The 27343-nt window shown below is 43.5% G+C and overlaps 17 non-coding genes across 17 annotated transcripts; all 17 read right to left on the reverse strand.

Annotated features, from left to right (window-relative positions):
- Positions 1 to 931: 931 nt before the first annotated feature.
- trnay-gua (transfer RNA tyrosine (anticodon GUA)) lies at positions 932 to 1018 on the reverse strand. Its single transcript is given in 2 exon segments — positions 932 to 967; positions 982 to 1018. It is a non-coding gene; the product is annotated as a tRNA-Tyr (tRNA).
- A 2628-nt stretch (positions 1019 to 3646) lies between these two features.
- On the reverse strand, positions 3647 to 3728 carry trnas-aga (transfer RNA serine (anticodon AGA)). Its single transcript has one exon. It is a non-coding gene; the product is annotated as a tRNA-Ser (tRNA).
- Positions 3729 to 5017: 1289 nt separating this feature from the next.
- On the reverse strand, positions 5018 to 5104 carry trnay-gua (transfer RNA tyrosine (anticodon GUA)). Its single transcript is given in 2 exon segments — positions 5018 to 5053; positions 5068 to 5104. It is a non-coding gene; the product is annotated as a tRNA-Tyr (tRNA).
- Positions 5105 to 6277: 1173 nt separating this feature from the next.
- Positions 6278 to 6359, reverse strand: trnas-aga (transfer RNA serine (anticodon AGA)). Its single transcript has one exon. It is a non-coding gene; the product is annotated as a tRNA-Ser (tRNA).
- A 1299-nt stretch (positions 6360 to 7658) lies between these two features.
- On the reverse strand, positions 7659 to 7745 carry trnay-gua (transfer RNA tyrosine (anticodon GUA)). The gene is given in 2 exon segments: positions 7659 to 7694; positions 7709 to 7745. It is a non-coding gene; the product is annotated as a tRNA-Tyr (tRNA).
- Positions 7746 to 10374: 2629 nt separating this feature from the next.
- trnas-aga (transfer RNA serine (anticodon AGA)) lies at positions 10375 to 10456 on the reverse strand. The gene has a single exon. It is a non-coding gene; the product is annotated as a tRNA-Ser (tRNA).
- Positions 10457 to 11745: 1289 nt separating this feature from the next.
- trnay-gua (transfer RNA tyrosine (anticodon GUA)) lies at positions 11746 to 11832 on the reverse strand. Its single transcript is given in 2 exon segments — positions 11746 to 11781; positions 11796 to 11832. It is a non-coding gene; the product is annotated as a tRNA-Tyr (tRNA).
- A 1173-nt stretch (positions 11833 to 13005) lies between these two features.
- Positions 13006 to 13087, reverse strand: trnas-aga (transfer RNA serine (anticodon AGA)). The gene has a single exon. It is a non-coding gene; the product is annotated as a tRNA-Ser (tRNA).
- A 1289-nt stretch (positions 13088 to 14376) lies between these two features.
- Positions 14377 to 14463, reverse strand: trnay-gua (transfer RNA tyrosine (anticodon GUA)). The gene is given in 2 exon segments: positions 14377 to 14412; positions 14427 to 14463. It is a non-coding gene; the product is annotated as a tRNA-Tyr (tRNA).
- A 1175-nt stretch (positions 14464 to 15638) lies between these two features.
- Positions 15639 to 15720, reverse strand: trnas-aga (transfer RNA serine (anticodon AGA)). Its single transcript has one exon. It is a non-coding gene; the product is annotated as a tRNA-Ser (tRNA).
- Positions 15721 to 17007: 1287 nt separating this feature from the next.
- On the reverse strand, positions 17008 to 17094 carry trnay-gua (transfer RNA tyrosine (anticodon GUA)). The gene is given in 2 exon segments: positions 17008 to 17043; positions 17058 to 17094. It is a non-coding gene; the product is annotated as a tRNA-Tyr (tRNA).
- Positions 17095 to 18269: 1175 nt separating this feature from the next.
- trnas-aga (transfer RNA serine (anticodon AGA)) lies at positions 18270 to 18351 on the reverse strand. The gene has a single exon. It is a non-coding gene; the product is annotated as a tRNA-Ser (tRNA).
- A 1300-nt stretch (positions 18352 to 19651) lies between these two features.
- On the reverse strand, positions 19652 to 19738 carry trnay-gua (transfer RNA tyrosine (anticodon GUA)). The gene is given in 2 exon segments: positions 19652 to 19687; positions 19702 to 19738. It is a non-coding gene; the product is annotated as a tRNA-Tyr (tRNA).
- Positions 19739 to 20912: 1174 nt separating this feature from the next.
- On the reverse strand, positions 20913 to 20994 carry trnas-aga (transfer RNA serine (anticodon AGA)). The gene has a single exon. It is a non-coding gene; the product is annotated as a tRNA-Ser (tRNA).
- A 1299-nt stretch (positions 20995 to 22293) lies between these two features.
- trnay-gua (transfer RNA tyrosine (anticodon GUA)) lies at positions 22294 to 22380 on the reverse strand. Its single transcript is given in 2 exon segments — positions 22294 to 22329; positions 22344 to 22380. It is a non-coding gene; the product is annotated as a tRNA-Tyr (tRNA).
- A 2628-nt stretch (positions 22381 to 25008) lies between these two features.
- trnas-aga (transfer RNA serine (anticodon AGA)) lies at positions 25009 to 25090 on the reverse strand. Its single transcript has one exon. It is a non-coding gene; the product is annotated as a tRNA-Ser (tRNA).
- A 1289-nt stretch (positions 25091 to 26379) lies between these two features.
- trnay-gua (transfer RNA tyrosine (anticodon GUA)) lies at positions 26380 to 26466 on the reverse strand. Its single transcript is given in 2 exon segments — positions 26380 to 26415; positions 26430 to 26466. It is a non-coding gene; the product is annotated as a tRNA-Tyr (tRNA).
- Between the last annotated feature and the right edge of the window lie 877 nt (positions 26467 to 27343).

Genomic DNA, 27343 nt, shown 5'->3' on the forward strand with positions numbered 1-27343 from the left:
TCTCGACCTGTACTTGGACTTTTTGAAGTTATAGAAAAACTTTTTGCACAAATATGTGCTCCCAAAAAGGCACAGGCTCAGGGGAGCCGGGGGTCAATTTTCTCGACAGCGACCGGGCTGTTCATTATCAGCTGGGACAACATTAATTATTTATTATATAAAACAATGGGATGCAGCCATGGAGGCGTTATTCACTGGCTTTTAGTTTCTATAATAACCCCATGGATTCAGCTGTACGTCCTACCCAACACCGATGTTCTGTTGCTTATGTAACCGAGGCAGGTAAGCCTTTGATGAGGCTCCAGCCTGACTCCGAAGCGGGACGGCGGGCGGGAGCTGGCTGAATGGCCCCATTGAAGGTCCACACCCATTAGTGACATCGTCAACGGAACGTCGGTGTTGGTCCTTAACGGCGGTAACATTGACTTCGTCCAGCTCGAAGTCAAACATTCTCATTTCAAACACAGTAACAAGTAGGAATTCTATGACGGCTATGTGATGTTACACGAGCGCCTCCATAGTTGTGCAATGTTTCTCTGCTTGCATCAACCCCGGCTGATGGCCCGCCCTCGGGAGCCATATAGTCCAGTGTGATTGGTAGGTTCGTTCAGCTCCAGCTTGCACAAAAAAAGGAACCTTCTGCACACAACGCGGGAAAGTGCCATTCGTATAGAACTCGCTGGCCGCACTAAAGATTAAACTTTCATATCGTCCTGAGGGCCACAAAATATTGTCTCGCAGGCCGCAAGCTTGAGAACCCTGTTTTAATCCATGGTCAAAAGCAGTCCTGTAAATTGGAGCAGGAGCTTTGGTGAGTAAAGGCAACATGTTGCAGAGCTTTGAAAAAATGTCCTTGCAGCGGGAGATGTTAGTATAGGGACAAGTAGCCATGGCGTTAGAGCAGTACCTGGACTGTTCCGCCAAAATGTTCTCCTTCGAGCCGGAGTTGAACCAGCGACCTAAGGATCCCAGCTGACTAACCTACAGTCCTCCGCTCTACCAACTGAGCTATCGAAGGGTGGGGAGGGACTTGTTCTACGTACTTCTAATGCAGAAGATGGTAACAATCCATGTACCCACGTAACCATCTTTTAGTTACACCGGCTTATGCTTGTCTCTGGATTAGGTGCCAAGTCCATCTGACAAAAGATGTCAATGACATTTAGTTTAACAGACTAACGTGGTTGGAATGCGGATCCACTATGGTGTAATGTAACTGCTCACTGTAGTTTGTTTTGGTCAGCATGGCATTTTTTTAGGACTATTCCGACTTTACAATGCAGATGTTCCCAACACTTTCCTAAATGGTACTGAAAAACTAGCTAGGGACACTGGTTGAAAAGGGAATTTTAAGGGGGGGGAAGAAAAAAGAAGAGAGGAAGGGGGGAAGAGAAACAGAAAGAAAAAGAGAAAAATTCAATATAAAATCCATAATACACAGTAACAGTAACACAGAAAATTTCAATACTTCAGCATACATTGAGATATGGTTCAAATTCATTTTAAACATGAATTAGGGCAAATCATTAGAATCACATCTTAATATAAACACCTCAACCACCCATTATTACCTCAATATAAACACATAGTAGGGTGACAGATTCTATTAAAAATCTCCTAATGAAAACTGGTATATGAAACCCAGCAAATGAAATACTGATTGTGCACCTAACACACTCTTGCCAGGATTTGCACCTGGAGTCTTCCACCCAAAGGATGGATGTGTTGCTTTACACCACAAGAGTTGTGTTTTTTTCCCCACATTTTTTTAAAGAATTGGTTGGAAGGCGGATCCACTATGTTGCAATGTAATTGCTCACTGTAGTTTGTTTTGGTCAGCATGGTATTTGTTTAGGACTATTCAGCCTTTACAATGTGCAGCAGCATATTCATTAATATACAGTACAATGCCTCAGCAGATGTTCCCAACACTTTCCCAATTGGTACTGAAAAACGGGACGCAGAGTCTGGGTGTGGCTGGGCTGCATCAGGTATTCCACTGAAAAAGCTTTGTTCAAAAAATCCAATCTTCTCAAACATCACTACTAACAGTTCTTTAACTATAATGGGTTCTTGTGAACATGAACGGTTTTTCTAAACATGGCTTCTCTTGCCTGCTTCCTGCTGCCAGAGACCTGGCAGCGCTTCCTCTCACATAGCTGAGCCACATTTGGCTTGAGCGAGGAAGCAGTTGACACCCTCACTATGGCTTGAAGAAGATCGTCAGTAAGTCTCGACCTGTACTTGGACTTTTTGAAGTTATAGAAAAACTTTTTGCACAAATATGTGCTCCCAAAAAGGCACAGGCTCAGGGGAGCCGGGGGTCAATTTTCTCGACTGCGACCGGGCTGTTCATTATCAGCTGGGACAACATTAATTATTTATTATATAAAACAATGGGATGCAGCCATGGAGGCGTTATTCACTGGCTTTTAGTTTCTATAATAACCCCATGGATTCAGCTGTACGTCCTACCCAACACCGATGTTCTATTGCTTATGTAACCGAGGCAGGTAAGCCTTTGATGAGGCTCCAGCCTGACTCCGAAGCGGGACGGCGGGCGGGAGCTGGCTGAATGGCCCCATTGAAGGTCCACACCCATTAGTGACATCGTCAACGGAACGTCGGTGTTGGTCCTTAACGGCGGTAACATTGACTTCGTCCAGCTCGAAGTCAAACATTCTCATTTCAAACACAGTAACAAGTAGGAATTCTATGACGGCTATGTGATGTTACACGAGCGCCTCCATAGTTGTGCAATGTTTCTCTGCTTGCATCAACCCCGGCTGATGGCCCGCCCTCGGGAGCCATATAGTCCAGTGTGATTGAGAGGAAGGGGGGAAGAGAAACAGAAAGAAAAGGAGAAAAATTCAATATAAAATCCATAATACACAGTAACAGTAACACAGAAAGTGTCAATACTTCAGCATACATTGAGATATGGTTCAAATTCATTTTAAACATGAATTAGGGCAAATCATTAGAATCACATCTTAATATAAACACCTCAACCACCCATTATTACCTAAATATAAACACATAGTAGGGTGACAGATTCTATTAAAAATCTCTTAATTAAAACTGGTATATGAAACCCAGGAAATGAAATACTGATTGTGCACCTAACACACTCTTGCCAGGATTTGCACCTGGAGTCTTCCACCCAAAGGATGGATGTGTTGCTATTACACCACAAGAGTTGTGTTTTTTTCCCCACATTTTTTTAAAGAGAGAGTGCAAACACAACAACTAAAAACTATATACAATAACAATTTAAAACCTGTCTATATACAAAACCCCAAAACAATAACAAATTACACCATCCCTGGATTAGGTGCCAAGTCCAGCTGACAAAAGATTTTAATGACATTTAGTTTAAAAGGCTAATGTGGTTGGAAGGCGGATCCACTATGTTGCAATGTAATTGCTCACTGTAGTTTGTTTTGGTCAGCATGGTATTTGTTTAGGACTATTCAGCCTTTACAATGTGCAGCAGCATATTCATTAATATACAGTACAATGCCTCAGCAGATGTTCCCAACACTTTCCCAATTGGTACTGAAAAACAAGCTAGGAACACAACACTAATTATGCAATGGTCAATCAAGAACCTTATCCAAGGTAAAACAACATCAGGGGAACTTCACGTTGTTGGCAGGATTCGAACGTGCGCGGGGAGACCCCAATGGATTTCTAGTCCATCGCCTTAACCACTCGGCCACAACAACACTCCTGGAGGCTCACGCGAAGGTGGCTAGGCCACCGTCTGTTGATTCCAGGGGTCTCAAACTCAAATTACCTGAGGGCTGCAGGACGCAGAGTCTGGGTGTGGCTGGGCTGCATCAGGTATTCCACTGAAAAAGCTTTGTTCAAAAAATCTAATCTTCTCAAACATCACTACTAACAGTTCTTTAACTATAATGGGTTCTTTTGAACATGAACGGTTTTTCTAAACATGGCTTCTCTTGCCTGCTTCCTGCTGCCAGAGACCTGGCAGCGCTTCCTCTCACATAGCTGAGCCACATTTGGCTTGAGCGAGGAAGCAGTTGACACCCTCACTATGGCTTGAAGAAGATCGTCAGTAAGTCTCGACCTGTACTTGGACTTTTTGAAGTTATAGAAAAACTTTTTGCACAAATATGTGCTCCCAAAAAGGCACAGGCTCAGGGGAGCCGGGGGTCAATTTTATCGACTGCGACCGGGCTGTTCATTATCAGCTGGGACAACATTAATTATTTATTATATAAAACAATGGGATGCAGCCATGGAGGCGTTATTCACTGGCTTTTAGTTTCTATAATAACCCCATGGATTCAGCTGTACGTCCTACCCAACACCGATGTTCTGTTGCTTATGTAACCGAGGCAGGTAAGCCTTTGATGAGGCTCCAGCCTGACTCCGAAGCGGGACGGCGGGCGGGAGCTGGCTGAATGGCCCCATTGAAGGTCCACACCCATTAGTGACATCGTCAACGGAACGTCGGTGTTGGTCCTTAACGGCGGTAACATTGACTTCGTCCAGCTCGAAGTCAAACATTCTCATTTCAAACACAGTAACAAGTAGGAATTCTATGACGGCTATGTGATGTTACACGAGCGCCTCCATAGTTGTGCAATGTTTCTCTGCTTGCATCAACCCCGGCTGATGGCCCGCCCTCGGGAGCCATATAGTCCAGTGTGATTGGTAGGTTCGTTCAGCTCCAGCTTGCACAAAAAAAGGAACCTTCTGCACACAACGCGGGAAAGTGCCATTCGTATAGAACTCGCTGGCCGCACTAAAGATTAAACTTTCATATCGTCCTGAGGGCCACAAAATATTGTCTCGCAGGCCGCAAGCTTGAGAACCCTGTTTTAATCCATGGTCAAAAGCAGTCCTGTAAATTGGAGCAGGAGCTTTGGTGAGTAAAGGCAACATGTTGCAGAGCTTTGAAAAAATGTCCTTGCAGCGGGAGATGTTAGTATAGGGACAAATAGCCATGGCGTTAGAGCAGTACCTGGACTTTTCCGCCAAAATGTTCTCCTTCGAGCCGGAATTGAACCAGCGACTTAAGGATCCCAGCTGACTAACCTACAGTCCTCCGCTCTACCAACTGAGCTATCGAAGGGTGGGGAGGGACTTGTTCTACGTACTTCTAATGCAGAAGATGGTAACAATCCATGTACCCACGTAACCATCTTTTAGTTACACCGGCTTATGCTTATCTCTGGATTAGGTGCCAAGTCCAGCTGACAAAAGATGTCAATGACATTTAGTTTAACAGACTAACGTGGTTGGAAGGCGGATCCACTATGGTGTAATGTAACTGCTCACTGTAGTTTGTTTGGTCAGCATGGCATTTTTTTAGGAATATTCAGACTTTACAATGCAGATCTTCCCAACACTTTCCTAAATGGTACTGAAAAACTAGCTAGGGACACTGGTTGAAAAGGGAATTTTAAGGGGGGGGAAGAAAAAAGAAGAGAGGAAGGAGGGAAGAGAAACAGAAAGAAAACGAGAAAAATTCAATATAAAATCCATAATACACAGTAACAGTAACACAGAAAGTGTCAATACTTCAGCATACATTGAGATATGGTTCAAATTCATTTTAAACATGAATTAGGGCAAATCATTAGAATCACATCTTAATATAAACACCTCAACCACCCATTATTACCTCAATATAAACACATAGTAGGGTGACAGATTCTATTAAAAATCTCTTAATGAAAACTGGTATATGAAACCCAGCAAATGAAATACTGATTGTGCACCTAACACACTCTTGCCAGGATTTGCACCTGGAGTCTTCCACCCAAAGGATGGATGTGTTGCTATTACACCACAAGAGTTGTGTTTTTTTCCCCACATTTTTTTAAAGAGAGAGTGCAAACACAACAACTAAAAACTATATACAATAACAATTTAAAACCTTTCTATATACAAAACCCCAAAACACTAACAAATTACACCATCCCTGGATTAGGTGCCAAGTCCAGGTGACAAAAGATTTTAATGACATTTAGTTTAAAAGGCTAATGTGGTTGGAAGGCGGATCCACTATGTTGCAATGTAATTGCTCACTGTAGTTTGTTTTGGTCAGCATGGTATTTGTTTAGGACTATTCAGCCTTTACAATGTGCAGCAGCAGATTCATTAATATACAGTACAATGCCTCAGCAGATGTTCCCAACACTTTCCCAATTGGTACTGAAAAACAAGCTAGGAACACAACACTAATTATGCAATGGTCAATCAAGAACCTTATCCAAGGTAAAACAACATCAGGGGAACTTCACATTGTTGGCAGGATTCGAACCTGCGCGGGGAGACCCCAATGGATTTCTAGTCCATCGCCTTAACCACTCGGCCACAACAACACTCCTGGGGGCTCACGCGAAGGTGGCTAGGCCACCGTCTGTTGATTCCAGGGGTCTCAAACTCAAATTACCTGAGGGCTGCAGGACGCAGAGTCTGGGTGTGGCTGGGCTGCATCAGGTATTCCACTGAAAAAGCTTTGTTCAAAAAATCTAATCTTCTCAAACATCACTACTAACAGTTCTTTAACTATAATGGGTTCTTTTGAACATGAACGGTTTTTCTAAACATGGCTTCTCTTGCCTGCTTCCTGCTGCCAGAGACCTGGCAGCGCTTCCTCTCACATAGCTGAGCCACATTTGGCTTGAGCGAGGAAGCAGTTGACACCCTCACTATGGCTTGAAGAAGATCGTCAGTAAGTCTCGACCTGTACTTGGACTTTTTGAAGTTATAGAAAAACTTTTTGCACAAATATGTGCTCCCAAAAAGGCACAGGCTCAGGGGAGCCGGGGGTCAATTTTATCGACTGCGACCGGGCTGTTCATTATCAGCTGGGACAACATTAATTATTTATTATATAAAACAATGGGATGCAGCCATGGAGGCGTTATTCACTGGCTTTTAGTTTCTATAATAACCCCATGGATTCAGCTGTACGTCCTACCCAACACCGACGTTCTGTTGCTTATGTAACCGAGGCAGGTAAGCCTTTGATGAGGCTCCAGCCTGACTCCGAAGCGGGACGGCGGGCGGGAGCTGGCTGAATGGCCCCATTGAAGGTCCACACCCATTAGTGACATCGTCAACGGAACGTCGGTGTTGGTCCTTAACGGCGGTAACATTGACTTCGTCCAGCTCGAAGTCAAACATTCTCATTTCAAACACAGTAACAAGTAGGAATTCTATGACGGCTATGTGATGTTACACGAGCGCCTCCATAGTTGTGCAATGTTTCTCTGCTTGCATCAACCCCGGCTGATGGCCCGCCCTCGGGAGCCATATAGTCCAGTGTGATTGGTAGGTTCGTTCAGCTCCAGCTTGCACAAAAAAAGGAACCTTCTGCACACAACGCGGGAAAGTGCCATTCGTATAGAACTCGCTGGCCGCACTAAAGATTAAACTTTCATATCGTCCTGAGGGCCACAAAATATTGTCTCGCAGGCCGCAAGCTTGAGAACCCTGTTTTAATCCATGGTCAAAAGCAGTCCTGTAAATTGGAGCAGGAGCTTTGGTGAGTAAAGGCAACATGTTGCAGAGCTTTGAAAAAATGTCCTTGCAGCGGGAGACGTTAGTATAGGGTAGTATAGGTTAGTATAGCCATGGCGTTAGAGCAGTACCTGGACTGTTCCGCCAAAATGTTCTCCTTCGAGCCGGAGTTGAACCAGCGACCTAAGAATCCCAGCTGACTAACCTACAGTCCTCCGCTCTACCAACTGAGCTATCGAAGGGTGGGGAGGGACTTGTTCTACGTACTTCTAATGCAGAAGATGGTAACAATCCATGTACCCACGTAACCATCTTTTAGTTACACCGGCTTATGCTTGTCTCTGGATTAGGTGCCAAGTCCAGCTGACAAAAGATGTCAATGACATTTAGTTTAACAGACTAACGTGGTTGGAATGCGGATCCACTATGGTGTAATGTAACTGCTCACTGTAGTTTGTTTTGGTCAGCATGGCATTTTTTTAGGACTATTCCGACTTTACAATGCAGATCTTCCCAACACTTTCCTAAATGGTACTGAAAAACTAGCTAGGGACACTGGTTGAAAAGGGAATTTTAAGGGGGGGGAAGAAAAAAGAAGAGAGGAAGGGGGGAAGAGAAACAGAAAGAAAAAGAGAAAAATTCAATATAAAATCCATAATACACAGTAACAGTAACACAGAAAATGTCAATACTTCAGCATACATTGAGATATGGTTCAAATTCATTTTAAACATGAATTAGGGCAAATCATTAGAATCACATCTTAATATAAACACCTCAACCACCCATTATTACCTCAATATAAACACATAGTAGGGTGACAGATTCTATTAAAAATCTCCTAATGAAAACTGGTATATGAAACCCAGCAAATGAAATACTGATTGTGCACCTAACACACTCTTGCCAGGATTTGCACCTGGAGTCTTCCACCCAAAGGATGGATGTGTTGCTATTACACCACAAGAGTTGTGTTTTTTTCCCCACATTTTTTTAAAGAATTGGTTGGAAGGCGGATCCACTATGTTGCAATGTAATTGCTCACTGTAGTTTGTTTTGGTCAGCATGGTATTTGTTTAGGACTATTCAGCCTTTACAATGTGCAGCAGCATATTCATTAATATACAGTACAATGCCTCAGCAGATGTTCCCAACACTTTCCCAATTGGTACTGAAAAACGGGACGCAGAGTCTGGGTGTGGCTGGGCTGCATCAGGTATTCCACTGAAAAAGCTTTGTTCAAAAAATCCAATCTTCTCAAACATCACTACTAACAGTTCTTTAACTATAATGGGTTCTTGTGAACATGAACGGTTTTTCTAAACATGGCTTCTCTTGCCTGCTTCCTGCTGCCAGAGACCTGGCAGCGCTTCCTCTCACATAGCTGAGCCACATTTGGCTTGAGCGAGGAAGCAGTTGACACCCTCACTATGGCTTGAAGAAGATCGTCAGTAAGTCTCGACCTGTACTTGGACTTTTTGAAGTTATAGAAAAACTTTTTGCACAAATATGTGCTCCCAAAAAGGCACAGGCTCAGGGGAGCCGGGGGTCAATTTTCTCGACTGCGACCGGGCTGTTCATTATCAGCTGGGACAACATTAATTATTTATTATATAAAACAATGGGATGCAGCCATGGAGGCGTTATTCACTGGCTTTTAGTTTCTATAATAACCCCATGGATTCAGCTGTACGTCCTACCCAACACCGATGTTCTATTGCTTATGTAACCGAGGCAGGTAAGCCTTTGATGAGGCTCCAGCCTGACTCCGAAGCGGGACGGCGGGCGGGAGCTGGCTGAATGGCCCCATTGAAGGTCCACACCCATTAGTGACATCGTCAACGGAACGTCGGTGTTGGTCCTTAACGGCGGTAACATTGACTTCGTCCAGCTCGAAGTCAAACATTCTCATTTCAAACACAGTAACAAGTAGGAATTCTATGACGGCTATGTGATGTTACACGAGCGCCTCCATAGTTGTGCAATGTTTCTCTGCTTGCATCAACCCCGGCTGATGGCCCGCCCTCGGGAGCCATATAGTCCAGTGTGATTGAGAGGAAGGGGGGAAGAGAAACAGAAAGAAAAGGAGAAAAATTCAATATAAAATCCATAATACACAGTAACAGTAACACAGAAAGTGTCAATACTTCAGCATACATTGAGATATGGTTCAAATTCATTTTAAACATGAATTAGGGCAAATCATTAGAATCACATCTTAATATAAACACCTCAACCACCCATTATTACCTAAATATAAACACATAGTAGGGTGACAGATTCTATTAAAAATCTCTTAATTAAAACTGGTATATGAAACCCAGGAAATGAAATACTGATTGTGCACCTAACACACTCTTGCCAGGATTTGCACCTGGAGTCTTCCACCCAAAGGATGGATGTGTTGCTATTACACCACAAGAGTTGTGTTTTTTTCCCCACATTTTTTTAAAGAGAGAGTGCAAACACAACAACTAAAAACTATATACAATAACAATTTAAAACCTGTCTATATACAAAACCCCAAAACAATAACAAATTACACCATCCCTGGATTAGGTGCCAAGTCCAGCTGACAAAAGATTTTAATGACATTTAGTTTAAAAGGCTAATGTGGTTGGAAGGCGGATCCACTATGTTGCAATGTAATTGCTCACTGTAGTTTGTTTTGGTCAGCATGGTATTTGTTTAGGACTATTCAGCCTTTACAATGTGCAGCAGCATATTCATTAATATACAGTACAATGCCTCAGCAGATGTTCCCAACACTTTCCCAATTGGTACTGAAAAACAAGCTAGGAACACAACACTAATTATGCAATGGTCAATCAAGAACCTTATCCAAGGTAAAACAACATCAGGGGAACTTCACGTTGTTGGCAGGATTCGAACGTGCGCGGGGAGACCCCAATGGATTTCTAGTCCATCGCCTTAACCACTCGGCCACAACAACACTCCTGGAGGCTCACGCGAAGGTGGCTAGGCCACCGTCTGTTGATTCCAGGGGTCTCAAACTCAAATTACCTGAGGGCTGCAGGACGCAGAGTCTGGGTGTGGCTGGGCTGCATCAGGTATTCCACTGAAAAAGCTTTGTTCAAAAAATCTAATCTTCTCAAACATCACTACTAACAGTTCTTTAACTATAATGGGTTCTTTTGAACATGAACGGTTTTTCTAAACATGGCTTCTCTTGCCTGCTTCCTGCTGCCAGAGACCTGGCAGCGCTTCCTCTCACATAGCTGAGCCACATTTGGCTTGAGCGAGGAAGCAGTTGACACCCTCACTATGGCTTGAAGAAGATCGTCAGTAAGTCTCGACCTGTACTTGGACTTTTTGAAGTTATAGAAAAACTTTTTGCACAAATATGTGCTCCCAAAAAGGCACAGGCTCAGGGGAGCCGGGGGTCAATTTTATCGACTGCGACCGGGCTGTTCATTATCAGCTGGGACAACATTAATTATTTATTATATAAAACAATGGGATGCAGCCATGGAGGCGTTATTCACTGGCTTTTAGTTTCTATAATAACCCCATGGATTCAGCTGTACGTCCTACCCAACACCGATGTTCTGTTGCTTATGTAACCGAGGCAGGTAAGCCTTTGATGAGGCTCCAGCCTGACTCCGAAGCGGGACGGCGGGCGGGAGCTGGCTGAATGGCCCCATTGAAGGTCCACACCCATTAGTGACATCGTCAACGGAACGTCGGTGTTGGTCCTTAACGGCGGTAACATTGACTTCGTCCAGCTCGAAGTCAAACATTCTCATTTCAAACACAGTAACAAGTAGGAATTCTATGACGGCTATGTGATGTTACACGAGCGCCTCCATAGTTGTGCAATGTTTCTCTGCTTGCATCAACCCCGGCTGATGGCCCGCCCTCGGGAGCCATATAGTCCAGTGTGATTGGTAGGTTCGTTCAGCTCCAGCTTGCACAAAAAAAGGAACCTTCTGCACACAACGCGGGAAAGTGCCATTCGTATAGAACTCGCTGGCCGCACTAAAGATTAAACTTTCATATCGTCCTGAGGGCCACAAAATATTGTCTCGCAGGCCGCAAGCTTGAGAACCCTGTTTTAATCCATGGTCAAAAGCAGTCCTGTAAATTGGAGCAGGAGCTTTGGTGAGTAAAGGCAACATGTTGCAGAGCTTTGAAAAAATGTCCTTGCAGCGGGAGATGTTAGTATAGGGACAAATAGCCATGGCGTTAGAGCAGTACCTGGACTTTTCCGCCAAAATGTTCTCCTTCGAGCCGGAATTGAACCAGCGACTTAAGGATCCCAGCTGACTAACCTACAGTCCTCCGCTCTACCAACTGAGCTATCGAAGGGTGGGGAGGGACTTGTTCTACGTACTTCTAATGCAGAAGATGGTAACAATCCATGTACCCACGTAACCATCTTTTAGTTACACCGGCTTATGCTTATCTCTGGATTAGGTGCCAAGTCCAGCTGACAAAAGATGTCAATGACATTTAGTTTAACAGACTAACGTGGTTGGAAGGCGGATCCACTATGGTGTAATGTAACTGCTCACTGTAGTTTGTTTGGTCAGCATGGCATTTTTTTAGGAATATTCAGACTTTACAATGCAGATCTTCCCAACACTTTCCTAAATGGTACTGAAAAACTAGCTAGGGACACTGGTTGAAAAGGGAATTTTAAGGGGGGGGAAGAAAAAAGAAGAGAGGAAGGAGGGAAGAGAAACAGAAAGAAAACGAGAAAAATTCAATATAAAATCCATAATACACAGTAACAGTAACACAGAAAGTGTCAATACTTCAGCATACATTGAGATATGGTTCAAATTCATTTTAAACATGAATTAGGGCAAATCATTAGAATCACATCTTAATATAAACACCTCAACCACCCATTATTACCTCAATATAAACACATAGTAGGGTGACAGATTCTATTAAAAATCTCTTAATGAAAACTGGTATATGAAACCCAGCAAATGAAATACTGATTGTGCACCTAACACACTCTTGCCAGGATTTGCACCTGGAGTCTTCCACCCAAAGGATGGATGTGTTGCTATTACACCACAAGAGTTGTGTTTTTTTCCCCACATTTTTTTAAAGAGAGAGTGCAAACACAACAACTAAAAACTATATACAATAACAATTTAAAACCTTTCTATATACAAAACCCCAAAACACTAACAAATTACACCATCCCTGGATTAGGTGCCAAGTCCAGCTGACAAAAGATTTTAATGACATTTAGTTTAAAAGGCTAATGTGGTTGGAAGGCGGATCCACTATGTTGCAATGTAATTGCTCACTGTAGTTTGTTTTGGTCAGCATGGTATTTGTTTAGGACTATTCAGCCTTTACAATGTGCAGCAGCATATTCATTAATATACAATACAATGCCTCAGCAGATGTTCCCAACACTTTCCCAATTGGTACTGAAAAACAAGCTAGGAACACAACACTAATTATGCAATGGTCAATCAAGAACCTTATCCAAGGTAAAACAACATCAGGGGAACTTCACGTTGTTGGCAGGATTCGAACCTGCGCGGGGAGACCCCAATGGATTTCTAGTCCATCGCCTTAACCACTCGGCCACAACAACACTCCTGGAGGGTCACGCGAAGGTGGCTAGGCCACCGTCTGTTGATTCCAGGGGTCTCAAACTCAAATTACCTGAGGGCTGCAGGACGCAGAGTCTGGGTGTGGCTGGGCTGCATCAGGTATTCCACTGAAAAAGCTTTGTTCAAAAAATCTAATCTTCTCAAACATCACTACTAACAGTTCTTTAACTATAATGGGTTCTTTTGAACATGAACGGTTTTTCTAAACATGGCTTCTCTTGCCTGCTTCCTGCTGCCAGAGACCTGGCAGCGCTTCCTCTCACATAGCTGAGCCACATTTGGCTTGAGCGAGGAAGCAGTTGACACCCTCACTATGGCTTGAAGAAGATCGTCAGTAAGTCTCGACCTGTACTTGGACTTTTTGAAGTTATAGAAAAACTTTTTGCACAAATATGTGCTCCCAAAAAGGCACAGGCTCAGGGGAGCCGGGGGTCAATTTTCTCGACAGCGACCGGGCTGTTCATTATCAGCTGGGACAACATTAATTATTTATTATATAAAACAATGGGATGCAGCCATGGAGGCGTTATTCACTGGCTTTTAGTTTCTATAATAACCCCATGGATTCAGCTGTACGTCCTACCCAACACCGATGTTCTGTTGCTTATGTAACCGAGGCAGGTAAGCCTTTGATGAGGCTCCAGCCTGACTCCGAAGCGGGACGGCGGGCGGGAGCTGGCTGAATGGCCCCATTGAAGGTCCACACCCATTAGTGACATCGTCAACGGAACGTCGGTGTTGGTCCTTAACGGCGGTAACATTGACTTCGTCCAGCTCGAAGTCAAACATTCTCATTTCAAACACAGTAACAAGTAGGAATTCTATGACGGCTATGTGATGTTACACGAGCGCCTCCATAGTTGTGCAATGTTTCTCTGCTTGCATCAACCCCGGCTGATGGCCCGCCCTCGGGAGCCATATAGTCCAGTGTGATTGGTAGGTTCGTTCAGCTCCAGCTTGCACAAAAAAAGGAACCTTCTGCACACAACGCGGGAAAAGGCCATTCGTATAGAACTCGCTGGCCGCACTAAAGATTAAACTTTCATATCGTCCTGAGGGCCACAAAATATTGTCTCGCAGGCCGCAAGCTTGAGAACCCTGTTTTAATCCATGGTCAAAAGCAGTCCTGTAAATTGGAGCAGGAGCTTTGGTGAGTAAAGGCAACATGTTGCAGAGCTTTGAAAAAATGTCCTTGCAGCGGGAGATGTTAGTATAGGGACAAATAGCCATGGCGTTAGAGCAGTACCTGGACTTTTCCGCCAAAATGTTCTCCTTCGAGCCGGAGTTGAACCAGCGACTTAAGGATCCCAGCTGACTAACCTACAGTCCTCCGCTCTACCAACTGAGCTATCGAAGGGTGGGGAGGGACTTGTTCTACGTACTTCTAATGCAGAAGATGGTAACAATCCATGTACCCACGTAACCATCTTTTAGTTACACCGGCTTATGCTTGTCTCTGGATTAGGTGCCAAGTCCAGCTGACAAAAGATGTCAATGACATTTAGTTTAACAGACTAACGTGGTTGGAATGCGGATCCACTATGGTGTAATGTAATTGCTCACTGTAGTTTGTTTTGGTCAGCATGGCATTTTTTTAGGAATATTCAGACTTTACAATGCAGATGTTCCCAACACTTTCATAAATGGTACTGAAAAACTAGCTAGGGACACTGGTTGAAAAGGGAATTTTAAGGGGGGGGGAAGAAAAAAGAAGAGAGGAAGGGGGGAAGAGAAACAGAAAGAAAAGGAGAAAAATTCCATATAAAATCCATAATACACAGTAACAGTAACACAGAAAATGTCAATACTTCAGCATACATTGAGATATGGTTCAAATTCATTTTAAACATGAATTAGGGCAAATCATTAGAATCACATCTTAATATAAACACCTCAACCACCCATTATTACCTCAATATAAACACATAGTAGGGTGACAGATTCTATTAAAAATCTCTTAATGAAAACTGGTATATGAAACCCAGCAAATGAAATACTGATTGTGCACCTAACACACTCTTGCCAGGATTTGCACCTGGAGTCTTCCACCCAAAGGATGGATGTGTTGCTATTACACCACAAGAGTTGTGTTTTTTTCCCCACATTTTTTTAAAGAGAGAGTGCAAACACAACAACTAAAAACTATATACAATAACAATTTAAAACCTTTCTATATACAAAACCCCAAAACACTAACAAATTACACCATCCCTGGATTAGGTGCCAAGTCCAGCTGACAAAAGATTTTAATGACATTTAGTTTAAAAGGCTAATGTGGTTGGAAGGCGGATCCACTATGTTGCAATGTAATTGCTCACTGTAGTTTGTTTTGGTCAGCATGGTATTTGTTTAGGACTATTCAGCCTTTACAATGTGCAGCAGCATATTCATTAATATACAATACAATGCCTCAGCAGATGTTCCCAACACTTTCCCAATTGGTACTGAAAAACAAGCTAGGAACACAACACTAATTATGCAATGGTCAATCAAGAACCTTATCCAAGGTAAAACAACATCAGGGGAACTTCACGTTGTTGGCAGGATTCGAACCTGCGCGGGGAGACCCCAATGGATTTCTAGTCCATCGCCTTAACCACTCGGCCACAACAACACTCCTGGAGGCTCACGCGAAGGTGGCTAGGCCACCGTCTGTTGATTCCAGGGGTCTCAAACTCAAATTACCTGAGGGCTGCAGGACGCAGAGTCTGGGTGTGGCTGGGCTGCATCAGGTATTCCACTGAAAAAGCTTTGTTCAAAAAATCTAATCTTCTCAAACATCACTACTAACAGTTCTTTAACTATAATGGGTTCTTTTGAACATGAACGGTTTTTCTAAACATGGCTTCTCTTGCCTGCTTCCTGCTGCCAGAGACCTGGCAGCGCTTCCTCTCACATAGCTGAGCCACATTTGGCTTGAGCGAGGAAGCAGTTGACACCCTCACTATGGCTTGAAGAAGATCGTCAGTAAGTCTCGACCTGTACTTGGACTTTTTGAAGTTATAGAAAAACTTTTTGCACAAATATGTGCTCCCAAAAAGGCACAGGCTCAGGGGAGCCGGGGGTCAATTTTCTCGACAGCGACCGGGCTGTTCATTATCAGCTGGGACAACATTAATTATTTATTATATAAAACAATGGGATGCAGCCATGGAGGCGTTATTCACTGGCTTTTAGTTTCTATAATAACCCCATGGATTCAGCTGTACGTCCTACCCAACACCGATGTTCTGTTGCTTATGTAACCGAGGCAGGTAAGCCTTTGATGAGGCTCCAGCCTGACTCCGAAGCGGGACGGCGGGCGGGAGCTGGCTGAATGGCCCCATTGAAGGTCCACACCCATTAGTGACATCGTCAACGGAACGTCGGTGTTGGTCCTTAACGGCGGTAACATTGACTTCGTCCAGCTCGAAGTCAAACATTCTCATTTCAAACACAGTAACAAGTAGGAATTCTATGACGGCTATGTGATGTTACACGAGCGCCTCCATAGTTGTGCAATGTTTCTCTGCTTGCATCAACCCCGGCTGATGGCCCGCCCTCGGGAGCCATATAGTCCAGTGTGATTGGTAGGTTCGTTCGCTCAGCTTGCACAAAAAAAGGAACCTTCTGCACACAACGCGGGAAAAGGCCATTCGTATAGAACTCGCTGGCCGCACTAAAGATTAAACTTTCATATCGTCCTGAGGGCCACAAAATATTGTCTCGCAGGCCGCAAGCTTGAGAACCCTGTTTTAATCCATGGTCAAAAGCAGTCCTGTAAATTGGAGCAGGAGCTTTGGTGAGTAAAGGCAACATGTTGCAGAGCTTTGAAAAAATGTCCTTGCAGCGGGAGATGTTAGTATAGGGACAAATAGCCATGGCGTTAGAGCAGTACCTGGACTTTTCCGCCAAAATGTTCTCCTTCGAGCCGGAGTTGAACCAGCGACTTAAGGATCCCAGCTGACTAACCTACAGTCCTCCGCTCTACCAACTGAGCTATCGAAGGGTGGGGAGGGACTTGTTCTACGTACTTCTAATGCAGAAGATGGTAACAATCCATGTACCCACGTAACCATCTTTTAGTTACACCGGCTTATGCTTGTCTCTGGATTAGGTGCCAAGTCCAGCTGACAAAAGATGTCAATGACATTTAGTTTAACAGACTAACGTGGTTGGAATGCGGATCCACTATGGTGTAATGTAATTGCTCACTGTAGTTTGTTTTGGTCAGCATGGCATTTTTTTAGGAATATTCAGACTTTACAATGCAGATGTTCCCAACACTTTCATAAATGGTACTGAAAAACTAGCTAGGGACACTGGTTGAAAAGGGAATTTTAAGGGGGGGGGAAGAAAAAAGAAGAGAGGAAGGGGGGAAGAGAAACAGAAAGAAAAGGAGAAAAATTCCATATAAAATCCATAATACACAGTAACAGTAACACAGAAAATGTCAATACTTCAGCATACATTGAGATATGGTTCAAATTCATTTTAAACATGAATTAGGGCAAATCATTAGAATCACATCTTAATATAAACACCTCAACCACCCATTATTACCTCAATATAAACACATAGTAGGGTGACAGATTCTATTAAAAATCTCTTAATGAAAACTGGTATATGAAACCCAGCAAATGAAATACTGATTGTGCACCTAACACACTCTTGCCAGGATTTGCACCTGGAGTCTTCCACCCAAAGGATGGATGTGTTGCTATTACACCACAAGAGTTGTGTTTTTTTCCCCACATTTTTTTAAAGAGAGAGTGCAAACACAACAACTAAAAACTATATACAATAACAATTTAAAACCTGTCTATATACAAAACACCAAAACACTAACAAATTACACCATCCCTGGATTAGGTGCCAAGTCCAGCTGACAAAAGATGTTAATGACATTTAGTTTAAAAGGCTAATGTGGTTGGAAGGCAGATCCACTATGTTGCAATGTAATTGCTCACTGTAGTTTGTTTTGGTCAGCATGGTATTTGTTTAGGACTATTCAGCCTTTACAATGTGCAGCAGCATATTCTTTAATATACAGTACAATGCCTCAGCAGATGTTCCCAACACTTTCCCAATTGGTACTGAAAAACAAGCTAGGAACACAACACCAATTATGCAATGGTCAATCAAGAACTTTATCCAAGGTAAAACAACATCAGGGTAACTTCACGTTGTTGGCAGGATTCGAACCTGCGCGGGGAGACCCCAATGGATTTCTAGTCCATCGCCTTAACCACTCGGCCACAACAACACTCCTGGAGGGTCACGCGAAGGTGGCTAGGCCACCGTCTGTTGATTCCAGGGGTCTCAAACTCAAATTACCTGAGGGCTGCAGGACGCAGAGTCTGGGTGTGGCTGGGCTGCATCAGGTATTCCACTGAAAAAGCTTTGTTCAAAAAATCTAATCTTCTCAAACATCACTACTAACAGTTCTTTAACTATAATGGGTTCTTGTGAACATGAACGGTTTTTCTAAACATGGCTTCTCTTGCCTGCTTCCTGCTGCCAGAGACCTGGCAGCGCTTCCTCTCACATAGCTGAGCCACATTTGGCTTGAGCGAGGAAGCAGTTGACACCCTCACTATGGCTTGAAGAAGATCGTCAGTAAGTCTCGACCTGTACTTGGACTTTTTGAAGTTATAGAAAAAACTTTTTGCACAAATATGTGCTCCCAAAAAGGCACAGGCTCAGGGGAGCCGGGGGTCAATTTTCTCGACTGCGACCGGGCTGTTCATTATCAGCTGGGACAACATTAATTATTTATTATATAAAACAATGGGATGCAGCCATGGAGGCGTTATTCACTGGCTTTTAGTTTCTATAATAACCCCATGGATTCAGCTGTACGTCCTACCCAACACCGATGTTCTGTTGCTTATGTAACCGAGGCAGGTAAGCCTTTGATGAGGCTCCAGCCTGACTCCGAAGCGGGACGGCGGGCGGGAGCTGGCTGAATGGCCCCATTGAAGGTCCACACCCATTAGTGACATCGTCAACGGAACGTCGGTGTTGGTCCTTAACGGCGGTAACATTGACTTCGTCCAGCTCGAAGTCAAACATTCTCATTTCAAACACAGTAACAAGTAGGAATTCTATGACGGCTATGTGATGTTACACGAGCGCCTCCATAGTTGTGCAATGTTTCTCTGCTTGCATCAACCCCGGCTGATGGCCCGCCCTCGGGAGCCATATAGTCCAGTGTGATTGGTAGGTTCGTTCAGCTCCAGCTTGCACAAAAAAAGGAACCTTCTGCACACAACGCGGGAAAGTGCCATTCGTATAGAACTCGCTGGCCGCACTAAAGATTAAACTTTCATATCGTCCTGAGGGCCACAAAATATTGTCTCGCAGGCCGCAAGCTTGAGAACCCTGTTTTAATCCATGGTCAAAAGCAGTCCTGTAAATTGGAGCAGTAGCTTTGGTGAGTAAAGGCAACATGTTGCAGAGCTTTGAAAAAATGTCCTTGCAGCGGGAGATGTTAGTATAGGGTAGTATAGGTTAGTATAGCCATGGCGTTAGAGCAGTACCTGGACTGTTCCGCCAAAATGTTCTCCTTCGAGCCGGAGTTGAACCAGCAACCTAAGGATCCCAGCTGACTAACCTACAGTCCTCCGCTCTACCAACTGAGCTATCGAAGGGTGGGGAGGGACTTGTTCTACGTACTTCTAATGCAGAAGATGGTAACAATCCATGTACCCACGTAACCATCTTTTAGTTACACCGGCTTATGCTTGTCTCTGGATTAGGTGCCAAGTCCAGCTGACAAAAGATGTCAATGACATTTAGTTTAACAGACTAACGTGGTTGGAATGCGGATCCACTATGGTGTAATGTAACTGCTCACTGTAGTTTGTTTTGGTCAGCATGGCATTTTTTTAGGACTATTCAGACTTTACAATGCAGATGTTCCCAACACTTTCCTAAATGGTACTGAAAAACTAGCTAGGGACACTGGTTGAAAAGGGAATTTTAAGGGGGGGGAAGAAAAAAGAAGAGAGAAAGGGGGGAAGAGAAACAGAAAGAAAAAGAGAAAAATTTAATATAAAATCCATAATACACAGTAACAGTAACACAGAAAATGTCAATACTTCAGCATACATTGAGATATGGTTCAAATTCATTTTAAACATGAATTAGGGCAAATCATTAGAATCACATCTTAATATAAACACCTCAACCACCCATTATTACCTCAATATAAACACATAGTAAGGTGACAGATTCTATTAAAAATCTCCTAATGAAAACTGGTATATGTAACCCAGCAAATGAAATACTGATTGTGCACCTAACACACTCTTGCCAGGATTTGCACCTGGAGTCTTCCACCCAAAGGATGGATGTGTTGCTATTACACCACAAGAGTTGTGTTTTTTTCCCCACATTTTTTTAAAGAGAGAGTGCAAACACAACAACTAAAAACTATATACAATAACAATTTAAAACCTGTCTATATACAAAACCCCAAAACACTAACAAATTACACCATCCCTGGATTAGGTGCCAAGTCCAGCTGACAAAAGATGTTAATGACATTTAGTTTAACAGGCTAATGTGGTTGGAAGGCGGATCCACTATGTTGCAATGTAGTTGCTCACTGTAGTTTGTTTTGGTCAGCATGGTATTTGTTTAGGACTATTCAGCCTTTACAATGTGCAGCAGCAGATTCATTAATATACAGTACAATGCCTCAGCAGATGTTCCCAACACTTTCCCAATTGGTACTGAAAAACAAGCTAGGAACACAACACTAATTATGCAATGGTCAATCAAGAACCTTATCCAAGGTAAAACAACATCAGGGGAACTTCACATTGTTGGCAGGATTCGAACCTGCGCGGGGAGACCCCAATGGATTTCTAGTCCATCGCCTTAACCACTCGGCCACAACAACACTCCTGGGGGCTCACGCGAAGGTGGCTAGGCCACCGTCTGTTGATTCCAGGGGTCTCAAACTCAAATTACCTGAGGGCTGCAGGACGCAGAGTCTGGGTGTGGCTGGGCTGCATCAGGTATTCCACTGAAAAAGCTTTGTTCAAAAAATCTAATCTACTCAAACATCACTACTAACAGTTCTTTAACTATAATGGGTTCTTGTGAACATGAACGATTTTTCTAAACATGGCTTCTCTTGCCTGCTTCCTGCTGCCAGAGACCTGGCAGCGCTTCCTCTCACATAGCTGAGCCACATTTGGCTTGAGCGAGGAAGCAGTTGACACCCTCACTATGGCTTGAAGAAGATCGTCAGTAAGTCTCGACCTGTACTTGGACTTTTTGAAGTTATAGAAAAACTTTTTGCACAAATATGTGCTCCCAAAAAGGCACAGGCTCAGGGGAGCCGGGGGTCAATTTTCTCGACTGCGACCGGGCTGTTCATTATCAGCTGGGACAACATTAATTATTTATTATATAAAACAATGGGATGCAGCCATGGAGGCGTGATTCACTGGCTTTTAGTTTCTATAATAACCCCATGGATTCAGCTGTACGTCCTACCCAACACCGATGTTCTGTTGCTTATGTAACCGAGGCAGGTAAGCCTTTGATGAGGCTCCAGCCTGACTCCGAAGCGGGACGGCGGGCGGGAGCTGGCTGAATGGCCCCATTGAAGGTCCACACCCATTAGTGACATCGTCAACGGAACGTCGGTGTTGGTCCTTAACGGCGGTAACATTGACTTCGTCCAGCTCGAAGTCAAACATTCTCATTTCAAACACAGTAACAAGTAGGAATTCTATGACGGCTATGTGATGTTACACGAGCGCCTCCATAGTTGTGCAATGTTTCTCTGCTTGCATCAACCCCGGCTGATGGCCCGCCCTCGGGAGCCATATAGTCCAGTGTGATTGGTAGGTTCGTTCAGCTCCAGCTTGCACAAAAAAAGGAACCTTCTGCACACAACGCGGGAAAGTGCCATTCGTATAGAACTCGCTGGCCGCACTAAAGATTAAACTTTCATATCGTCCTGAGGGCCACAAAATATTGTCTCGCAGGCCGCAAGCTTGAGAACCCTGTTTTAATCCATGGTCAAAAGCAGTCCTGTAAATTGGAGCAGGAGCTTTGGTGAGTAAAGGCAACATGTTGCAGAGCTTTGAAAAAATGTCCTTGCAGCGGGAGACGTTAGTATAGGGTAGTATAGGTTAGTATAGCCATGGCGTTAGAGCAGTACCTGGACTGTTCCGCCAAAATGTTCTCCTTCGAGCCGGAGTTGAACCAGCGACCTAAGGATCCCAGCTGACTAACCTACAGTCCTCCTCTCTACCAACTGAGCTATCGAAGGGTGGGGAGGGACTTGTTCTACGTACTTCTAATGCAGAAGATGGTAACAATCCATGTACCCACGTAACCATCTTTTAGTTACACCGGCTTATGCTTGTCTCTGGATTAGGTGCCAAGTCCAGCTGACAAAAGATGTCAATGACATTTAGTTTAACAGACTAACGTGGTTGGAATGCGGATCCACTATGGTGTAATGTAACTGCTCACTGTAGTTTGTTTTGGTCAGCATGGCATTTTTTTAGGACTATTCCGACTTTACAATGCAGATGTTCCCAACACTTTCCTAAATGGTACTGAAAAACTAGCTAGGGACACTGGTTGAAAAGGGAATTTTAAGGGGGGGGAAGAAAAAAGAAGTGAGGAAGGGGGGAAGAGAAACAGAAAGAAAAAGAGAAAAATTCAATATAAAATCCATAATACACAGTAACAGTAACACAGAAAATTTCAATACTTCAGCATACATTGAGATATGGTTCAAATTCATTTTAAACATGAATTAGGGCAAATCATTAGAATCACATCTTAATATAAACACCTCAACCACCCATTATTACCTCAATATAAACATATAGTAGGGTGACAGATTCTATTAAAAATCTCCTAATGAAAACTGGTATATGAAACCCAGCAAATGAAATACTGATTGTGCACCTAACACACTCTTGCCAGGATTTGCACCTGGAGTCTTCCACCCAAAGGATGGATGTGTTGCTTTACACCACAAGAGTTGTGTTTTTTTCCCCACATTTTTTTAAAGAATTGGTTGGAAGGCGGATCCACTATGTTGCAATGTAATTGCTCACTGTAGTTTGTTTTGGTCAGCATGGTATTTGTTTAGGACTATTCAGCCTTTACAATGTGCAGCAGCATATTCATTAATATACAGTACAATGCCTCAGCAGATGTTCCCAACACTTTCCCAATTGGTACTGAAAAACGGGACGCAGAGTCTGGGTGTGGCTGGGCTGCATCAGGTATTCCACTGAAAAAGCTTTGTTCAAAAAATCCAATCTTCTCAAACATCACTACTAACAGTTCTTTAACTATAATGGGTTCTTGTGAACATGAACGGTTTTTCTAAACATGGCTTCTCTTGCCTGCTTCCTGCTGCCAGAGACCTGGCAGCGCTTCCTCTCACATAGCTGAGCCACATTTGGCTTGAGCGAGGAAGCAGTTGACACCCTCACTATGGCTTGAAGAAGATCGTCAGTAAGTCTCGACCTGTACTTGGACTTTTTGAAGTTATAGAAAAACTTTTTGCACAAATATGTGCTCCCAAAAAGGCACAGGCTCAGGGGAGACGGGGGTCAATTTTCTCGACTGCGACCGGGCTGTTCATTATCAGCTGGGACAACATTAATTATTTATTATATAAAACAATGGGATGCAGCCATGGAGGCGTTATTCACTGGCTTTTAGTTTCTATAATAACCCCATGGATTCAGCTGTACGTCCTACCCAACACCGATGTTCTATTGCTTATGTAACCGAGGCAGGTAAGCCTTTGATGAGGCTCCAGCCTGACTCCGAAGCGGGACGGCGGGCGGGAGCTGGCTGAATGGCCCCATTGAAGGTCCACACCCATTAGTGACATCGTCAACGGAACGTCGGTGTTGGTCCTTAACGGCGGTAACATTGACTTCGTCCAGCTCGAAGTCAAACATTCTCATTTCAAACACAGTAACAAGTAGGAATTCTATGACGGCTATGTGATGTTACACGAGCGCCTCCATAGTTGTGCAATGTTTCTCTGCTTGCATCAACCCCGGCTGATGGCCCGCCCTCGGGAGCCATATAGTCCAGTGTGATTGAGAGGAAGGGGGGAAGAGAAACAGAAAGAAAAGGAGAAAAATTCAATATAAAATCCATAATACACAGTAACAGTAACACAGAAAGTGTCAATACTTCAGCATACATTGAGATATGGTTCAAATTCATTTTAAACATGAATTAGGGCAAATCATTAGAATCACATCTTAATATAAACACCTCAACCACCCATTATTACCTCAATATAAACACATAGTAGGGTGACAGATTCTATTAAAAATCTCTTAATGAAAACTGGTATATGAAACCCAGCAAATGAAATACTGATTGTGCACCTAACACACTCTTGCCAGGATTTGCACCTGGAGTCTTCCACCCAAAGGATGGATGTGTTGCTATTACACCACAAGAGTTGTGTTTTTTTCCCCACATTTTTTTAAAGAGAGAGTGCAAACACAACAACTAAAAACTATATACAATAACAATTTAAAACCTTTCTATATACAAAACCCCAAAACACTAACAAATTACACCATCCCTGGATTAGGTGCCAAGTCCAGCTGACAAAAGATTTTAATGACATTTAGTTTAAAAGGCTAATGTGGTTGGAAGGCGGATCCACTATGTTGCAATGTAATTGCTCACTGTAGTTTGTTTTGGTCAGCATGGTATTTGTTTAGGACTATTCAGCCTTTACAATGTGCAGCAGCATATTCATTAATATACAGTACAATGCCTCAGCAGATGTTCCCAACACTTTCCCAATTGGTACTGAAAAACAAGCTAGGAACACAACACTAATTATGCAATGGTCAATCAAGAACCTTATCCAAGGTAAAACAACATCAGGGGAACTTCACGTTGTTGGCAGGATTCGAACGTGCGCGGGGAGACCCCAATGGATTTCTAGTCCATCGCCTTAACCACTCGGCCACAACAACACTCCTGGAGGCTCACGCGAAGGTGGCTAGGCCACCGTCTGTTGATTCCAGGGGTCTCAAACTCAAATTACCTGAGGGCTGCAGGACGCAGAGTCTGGGTGTGGCTGGGCTGCATCAGGTATTCCACTGAAAAAGCTTTGTTCAAAAAATCTAATCTTCTCAAACATCACTACTAACAGTTCTTTAACTATAATGGGTTCTTTTGAACATGAACGGTTTTTCTAAACATGGCTTCTCTTGCCTGCTTCCTGCTGCCAGAGACCTGGCAGCGCTTCCTCTCACATAGCTGAGCCACATTTGGCTTGAGCGAGGAAGCAGTTGACACCCTCACTATGGCTTGAAGAAGATCGTCAGTAAGTCTCGACCTGTACTTGGACTTTTTGAAGTTATAGAAAAACTTTTTGCACAAATATGTGCTCCCAAAAAGGCACAGGCTCAGGGGAGCCGGGGGTCAATTTTATCGACTGCGACCGGGCTGTTCATTATCAGCTGGGACAACATTAATTATTTATTATATAAAACAATGGGATGCAGCCATGGAGGCGTTATTCACTGGCTTTTAGTTTCTATAATAACCCCATGGATTCAGCTGTACGTCCTACCCAACACCGATGTTCTGTTGCTTATGTAACCGAGGCAGGTAAGCCTTTGATGAGGCTCCAGCCTGACTCCGAAGCGGGACGGCGGGCGGGAGCTGGCTGAATGGCCCCATTGAAGGTCCACACCCATTAGTGACATCGTCAACGGAACGTCGGTGTTGGTCCTTAACGGCGGTAACATTGACTTCGTCCAGCTCGAAGTCAAACATTCTCATTTCAAACACAGTAACAAGTAGGAATTCTATGACGGCTATGTGATGTTACACGAGCGCCTCCATAGTTGTGCAATGTTTCTCTGCTTGCATCAACCCCGGCTGATGGCCCGCCCTCGGGAGCCATATAGTCCAGTGTGATTGGTAGGTTCGTTCAGCTCCAGCTTGCACAAAAAAAGGAACCTTCTGCACACAACGCGGGAAAGTGCCATTCGTATAGAACTCGCTGGCCGCACTAAAGATTAAACTTTCATATCGTCCTGAGGGCCACAAAATATTGTCTCGCAGGCCGCAAGCTTGAGAACCCTGTTTTAATCCATGGTCAAAAGCAGTCCTGTAAATTGGAGCAGGAGCTTTGGTGAGTAAAGGCAACATGTTGCACAGCTTTGAAAAAATGTCCTTGCAGCGGGAGATGTTAGTATAGGGACAAATAGCCATGGCGTTAGAGCAGTACCTGGACTTTTCCGCCAAAATGTTCTCCTTCGAGCCGGAGTTGAACCAGCGACTTAAGGATCCCAGCTGACTAACCTACAGTCCTCCGCTCTACCAACTGAGCTATCGAAGGGTGGGGAGGGACTTGTTCTACGTACCTCTAATGCAGAAGATGGTAACAATCCATGTACCCACGTAACCATCTTTTAGTTACACCGGCTTATGCTTATCTCTGGATTAGGTGCCAAGTCCAGCTGACAAAAGATGTCAATGACATTTAGTTTAACAGACTAACGTGGTGGGAAGGCGGATCCACTATGGTGTAATGTAACTGCTCACTGTAGTTTGTTTGGTCAGCATGGCATTTTTTTAGGAATATTCAGACTTTACAATGCAGATCTTCCCAACACTTTCCTAAATGGTACTGAAAAACTAGCTAGGGACACTGGTTGAAAAGGGAATTTTAAGGGGGGGGGAAGAAAAAAGAAGAGAGGAAGGGGGGAAGAGAAACAGAAAGAAAAGGAGAAAAATTCAATATAAAATCCATAATACACAGTAACAGTAACACAGAAAGTGTCAATACTTCAGCATACATTGAGATATGGTTCAAATTCATTTTAAACATGAATTAGGGCAAATCATTAGAATCACATCTTAATATAAACACCTCAACCACCCATTATTACCTCAATATAAACACATAGTAGGGTGACAGATTCTATTAAAAATCTCTTAATGAAAACTGGTATATGAAACCCAGCAAATGAAATACTGATTGTGCACCTAACACACTCTTGCCAGGATTTGCACCTGGAGTCTTCCACCCAAAGGATGGATGTGTTGCTATTACACCACAAGAGTTGTTTTTTTTTCCCCACATTTTTTTAAAGAGAGAGTGCAAACACAACAACTAAAAACTATATACAATAACAATTTAAAACCTTTCTATATACAAAACCCCAAAACACTAACAAATTACACCATCCCTGGATTAGGTGCCAAGTCCAGCT

Source organism: Channa argus, unplaced genomic scaffold (genome assembly GCF_033026475.1).
Source record: "Channa argus isolate prfri unplaced genomic scaffold, Channa argus male v1.0 Contig043, whole genome shotgun sequence".
Taxonomy (NCBI): Eukaryota; Metazoa; Chordata; class Actinopteri; order Anabantiformes; family Channidae; genus Channa; species Channa argus.